The sequence below is a fragment of the Stenella coeruleoalba genome, assembly GCF_951394435.1.
Source record: "Stenella coeruleoalba genome assembly, contig: scaffold_112, whole genome shotgun sequence".
In the NCBI taxonomy this organism is placed as follows: Eukaryota; Metazoa; Chordata; class Mammalia; order Artiodactyla; family Delphinidae; genus Stenella; species Stenella coeruleoalba.
The window spans coordinates 725,687-731,686 of NW_027646328.1; the positions used below are offsets into that span (position 1 = coordinate 725,687).

General features: G+C 43.4%; 1 long non-coding RNA gene across 1 annotated transcript in view; it reads right to left on the bottom strand.

Annotated features, from left to right (window-relative positions):
• LOC307181170 overlaps nt 1-5,064 on the bottom strand; it is a 555,881-nt gene extending 550,817 nt beyond the window's left edge. Inside the window, exon 1 of the long non-coding RNA XR_013826061.1 lies at nt 4,983-5,064. This is a non-coding gene — a long non-coding RNA (uncharacterized lncRNA). The remainder of the gene's footprint in view (nt 1-4,982) is intronic.
• Nucleotides 5,065-6,000: the final 936 nt, after the last annotated feature.

A 6,000-nucleotide genomic window follows, 5' to 3' on the forward strand; every position in this document is an offset into this window, starting at 1 on the left:
GCGGGATGTAAATTGCCAACAGACACTCCGCAGAAGTGTATGGTGTTTCCTGAAACATCTAAAAAACAAAGCAACAGAGCCTAGGGCACTTCCACTTATGGTCCTATAGCTTAGGGAAATTAAAATCAAAAAGACACAGCCACCCCAAAGTTTGGGACGCCTCTGTTTACAAGAACCTCGTTTACAGTACAAGTTCAACATCGCAGAAAGTGAAAAATGGATAAAGAAGTTGTGGTATTTACTTACAAAGCAATATCACTCAGCAATGAAATCTATGTCATCAGGCCCTTAGCAGCACAATGAGTGGATTCAGGTATGATGATTCTAACTGAAAAAAGTCACACAGAAAAAGAAACATCATAAGATATCAGTAATACACGCAATAAACTTGGCTACACAGGAAATGAATTACAGAACAGAACAGGGTCTCAAATTTAGAAAACCAACTTATGCTTAATTAAGGGTAAAGGTGAGTTGGGGTGCTGCATAAAACCAGAGATTGAAATGAGCACAGATAAAGTTCCTTAAGCCAAATATGGAATAGACAAGAGCTACTCCTTGCTCAACGAAATGGACTCAACACCGCATATTAAACGCCTAAGAATGTACCTGACTAGTAAGTATCTTAAAACCTATGGATTGCTATGTCTCCGAAAGAGAATCAAGCATGTGTACAGGGGCATAAACGCAGCAGTGATAGGATTGGAGAGGTTCGGTGAGCAAATGAAGACCCTTTGAAGTCATATTGCATGGTACCCATTCCACGGTTTTCTACTACCCAGGTTTAAGGTATTCTTCCTTCAGCTAAAACATGCATGTGGAACCTAGAGTATGATCAACCATGTGATCGGGAGACATGTTCAAACATGTCTCAGTTTTCGTACCCTGGTACTCCGGTGCAACATTCCAGACGCTTTACTAACACTCTCCCGACTTGGAGAGTCAGTCCCTTTAACCTCCTGTTTGGCCCAGTTTCCAATTTCTGCGGAAGATGAACAGGAATAGCGAGAACCAATGAGAGACTAGCTGGAGGTGTCTGGACGGGCAAATTTAACTCTCATTTCCCACCAGGAAGAGGAATTAACCAAAGGCTCAGCATGCCGTGCCGGAACCAGATTAGGGCCTGAAGCCATCTTGCGGTGTTGCGGCCAGGTCACAAGAAAGCGAGTTGAAGAAAGGAGCTCAGGGGCACTGTAATTCACAAACCTGCAGAGTTATAAATGACAGCTATCGTCCAAAAATATACTGAAGTAAGGCTGCCAAGAGGACTTGAAAGCGGGGCAGAATTGCAGGAAACCAATTTCAGGAGGTAGACTGGAATTGCATTGAAAGCATAGGAAAAGAGGCAGAACGTCCACAATGATGCAATTGGCCAAAAAGGGCATATGCGTTTTTTCCTGAATATATTCAGGAAAAAACGCATACGCCCTTTTTGGCCAACCAAGCAAGCTTGTAGAGGAAACCTGCACTACAATGAAGTCTCACTTCCCCCCGGTCAAAAGGACCATCTGAAAAAAGTGTAAAATGCAGAAAGGCAAGACAGGCCATGGAGAACTGGGAGCCTTGTTATGCTGATGGGCAGGATGGAAATTGCCAACAGACACTCAGGAGAAGTGTATGGTGTTTCCTGAAACATCTAAAAAACAAAGCAACAGAGCCTAGGGCACTTCCACTTATGGTCCTATAGCTTAGGGAAATTAAAATCAAAAAGACACAGCCACCCCAAAGTTTGGAACGGCTCTGTTTACAAGAACCTCGTTTACAGTACAAGTTCAACATCGCAGAAAGTGAAAAATGGATAAAGAAGTTGTGGTATTTACTTACAAAGCAATATCACTCAGCCATGAACTCTATGTCATCAGGCCCTTAGCAGCACAATGAGTGGATTCAGGTACGATGATTCTAACTGAAATAAGTCACACAGAAAAAGAAACATCATAAGATATCAGTAATACACGGAATGTAAACGTGGCTACACAGGAACTGAATTCAAAAACAGAACAGGGTCTCAAATTTAGAAAACCAACTTATGCTTGCTTAAGGGTAAAGGTGAGTTGGGGTGCTGCATAAAACCAGAGATTGAAATGAGCACAGATAAAGTTCCTTAAGCCAAATATGGAATAGACAAGAGCTATTCCTTGCTCAACGAAATGGACTCAACACCCCATATTAAACGCCTAAGAATGTACCTGACTAGTAAGTATCTTAAAACCTATGGATTGCTATGTCTCCAAAAGAGAATCAAGCGTGTGCACAGGGACATAAACGCAGCAGTGATAGGATTGGAGAGGTTCAGTGAGCAAATGAATACCTTTGAATTCATATTGCATGGTACCCATTCCACGAGTCTCAACTCTCCAGGTTTAAGGTATTCTTCCTTCAGCTAAAACATGCATGTGGAACCCAGAGTACGATGAACCATGGGAACGGGAGACGTGTTCAAATATGTCTCAGTTTTCCTCCCCTGGTACTCGGGGGCAACATTCCAGACGCTTTACTAACACTCTCCCCCTTGGAGAGTCAGCGCCTTTAACCTCCTGTTTGGCCCAGTTTGCAATTTCTGTGGAAGATGAACAGGAATAGGGAGAACCAATGAGAGACTAGCTGGAGGTGTCTGGACGGGCAAATTTAACTCTCATTTCCCACCAGGAAGAGGAAATAACCAAAGACTCAGCATGCCGTGCCGGAACCAGATTAGGGCCTGAAGCCATCCTGCGGTGTTGCGGCCAGCTCACAAGAAAGCGAGTTGAAGAAAGGAGCTCAGGGGCACTGTAATTCACAAACCTGCAGAGTTATAAATGACAGCTATCGTCCAAAAATATACTGAAGTAAGGCTGTCAAGAGGACTTGAAAGCGGGGCAGAATTGCAGGAAACCGATTTCAGGAGGTAGACTGGAATTGCATTGAAAGCATAGGAAAAGAGGCAGAACGTCCACAATGATGCACTTGGCCAAAAAGGGCGTATGCGTTTTTTCCTGAATATATTCAGGAAAAAACGCATACGCACTTTTTGGCCAACCAAGCAAGCTTGCAAAGGAAACCTGCACTACAATGAAGTCTCACTTCCCCCCGGTCAAAAGGGCCATCTGAAAAAAGTGTAAAATCCAGAAAGGCAGGACAGGCCATGGAGAACTGGGAGCCTTGTTATGCTGATGGGCGGGATGTAAATTGCCAACAGACACTCGGGAGAAGTGTATGGTGTTTCCTGAAACATCTAAAAAACAAAGCAACAGAGCCTAGGGCACTTCCACTTATGGTCCCATAGCTTAGGGAAATTAAAATCAAAAAGACACAGCCACCCCAAAATTTGGGACGCCTCTGTTTACAAGAACCTCGTTTACAGTACAAGTTCAACATCGCAGAAAGTGAAAAATGGATAAAGAACTTGTGGTACTTACGTACAATGCAGTATCACTCAGCAATGAAATCTATGTCATCAGGCCATTAGCAGCACAATGAGTGGATTCAGGTACGATGATTCTAACTGAAATAAGTCACACAGAAAAAGAAACATCATAAGATATCACTAATACACGGAATGTAAACTTGGCTACACAGGAACTGAATTACAAAACATAACAGGGTCTCAAATTTAGAAAACCAACTTATGCTTGCTTAAGGGAAAAGGTGAGTTGGGGTGCTGCATAAAACCAGAGATTGAAATGAGCACAGATAAAGTTCCTTAAGCCAAATATGGAATAGACAAGAGCTACTCCTTGCTCAACGAAATGGACTCAACACCGCATATTAAACGCCTAAGAATGTACCTGACTAGTAAGTATCTTAAAACCTATGGATTGCTATGTCTCCGAAAGGGAATCAAGCATGTGTACAGGGACATAAACGCAGCAGTGATAGGATTGGAGAGGTTTGGTGAGCAAATGAAGACCCTTTGAAGTCATATTGCATGGTACCCATTCCACGGGTTTCAACTACCCAGGTTTAAGGTATTCTTCCTTCAGCTAAAACATGCATGTGGAACCTAGAGTATGATCAACCATGTGATCGGGAGACATGTTCAAATATGTCTCAGTTTTCGTACCCTGGTACTCGGGTGCAACATCCCAGACGCTTTACTAACACTCTCCCGACTTGGAGAGTCAGTCCCTTTAACCTCCTGTTTGGCCCAGTTTGCAATTTCTGCGGAAGATGAACAGGAATAGCGAGAACCAATGAGAGACTAGCTGGAGGTGTCTGGACGGGCAAATTTAACTCTCATTTCCCACCAGGAAGAGGAAGTAACTAAAGGCTCACCGTGCCACGCCGGAACCAGATTAGGGCCTGAAGCCATCCTGTGGTGTTGCGGCCAGCTCACAAGAAAGCGAGTTGAAGAAAGGAGCTCAAGGTCACTGTAATTCACAAACCTGCAGAGTTATAAATGACAGCTATCGTCCAAAAATATACTGAAGTAAGGCTGCCAAGAGAACTTGAAAGTGGGGCAGAATTGCAGGAAACCGATTTCAGGAGGTAGACTGGAATTGCATTGAAAGCATAGGAAAAGAGGCAGAACGTCCACAATGATGCACTTGGCCAAAAAGGGCGTATGCGTTTTTTCCTGAATATATTCAGGAAAAAACGCATACGCCCTTTTTGGCCAACCAAGCAAGCTTGCAAAGCAAATCTGCACTACAATGAAGTCTCACATCCCCCCGGTCAAAAGGGTCATCTGAAAAAAGTGTAAAATCCAGAAAGGCAGGACAGGCCATGGAGAACTGGGAGCCTTGTTATGCTGATGGGCGGGACGTAAATTGCCAACAGACACTCGGGAGAAGTGTATGGTGTTTCCTGAAACATCTAAAAAACAAAGCAACAGAGCCTAGGGCACTTCCACTTATGGTCCTATAGCTTAGGGAAATTAAAATCAAAAAGACACAGCCACCTGAAAGTTTGGCACGGCTCTGTTTACAAGAACCTCGTTTACAGTACAAGTTCAACATCGCAGAAAGTGAAAAATGGATAAAGAAGTTGTGGTATTTACTTACAAAGCAATATCACTCAGCAATGAAATCTATGTCATCAGGCCCTTAGGAGCACAATGAGTGGATTCAGGTACGATGATTCTAACTGAAATAAGTAACACAGAAAAAGAAACATCATAAGATATCAGTAATACACGGAATGTAAACTTGGCTACACAGGAACTGAATTACAAAACAAAACAGGGTCTCAAATTTAGAAAACCAACTTATGCTTGCTTAAGGGGAAAGGTGAGTTGGGGTGCTGCATAAAACCAGAGATTGAAATGAGCACAGATAAAGTTCCTTAAGCCAAATATGGAATAGACAAGAGCTACTCCTTGCTCGACGAAATGGACTCAACACCGCATATTAAACGCCTAAGAATGTACCTGACTAGTAAGTATCTTAAAACCTATGGATTGCTATGTCTCCGAAAGAGAATCAAGCATGTGTACAGGGGCATAAACGCAGCAGTGATAGGATTGGAGAGGTTCGGTGAGCAAATGAAGACCCTTTGAAGTCATATTGCATGGTACCCATTCCACGGGTTTCAACTACCCAGGTTTAAGGTATTCTTCCTTGAGCTAAAACATGCATGTGGAACCTAGAGTATGATCAACCATGTGATCGGGAGACGTGTTCAAATATGTCTCAGTTTTCGTACCCTGGTACTCAGGTGCATCATTCCAGACACTTTACTAACACTCTCACAACTTGGAGAGTCAGTCCCTTTAACCTCCTGTTTGGCCCAGTTTGCAATTTCTGCGGAAGATGAACAGGAATAGGGAGAACCAATGAGAGACTAGCTGGAGGTGTCTGGACGGGCAAATTTAACTCTCATTTCCCACCAGGAAGAGGAATTAACCAAAGGCTCAGCGTGCCGTGCCGGAACCATATTAGGGCCTGAAGCCATCCTGCGGTGTTGCGGCCAGCTCACAAGAAAGCGAGTTGAAGAAAGGAGCTCAGGGGCACTGTAATTCACAAACCTGCAGAGTTATAAATGACAGCTATCGTCCAAAAATATACTGAAGTAAGGCTGCCA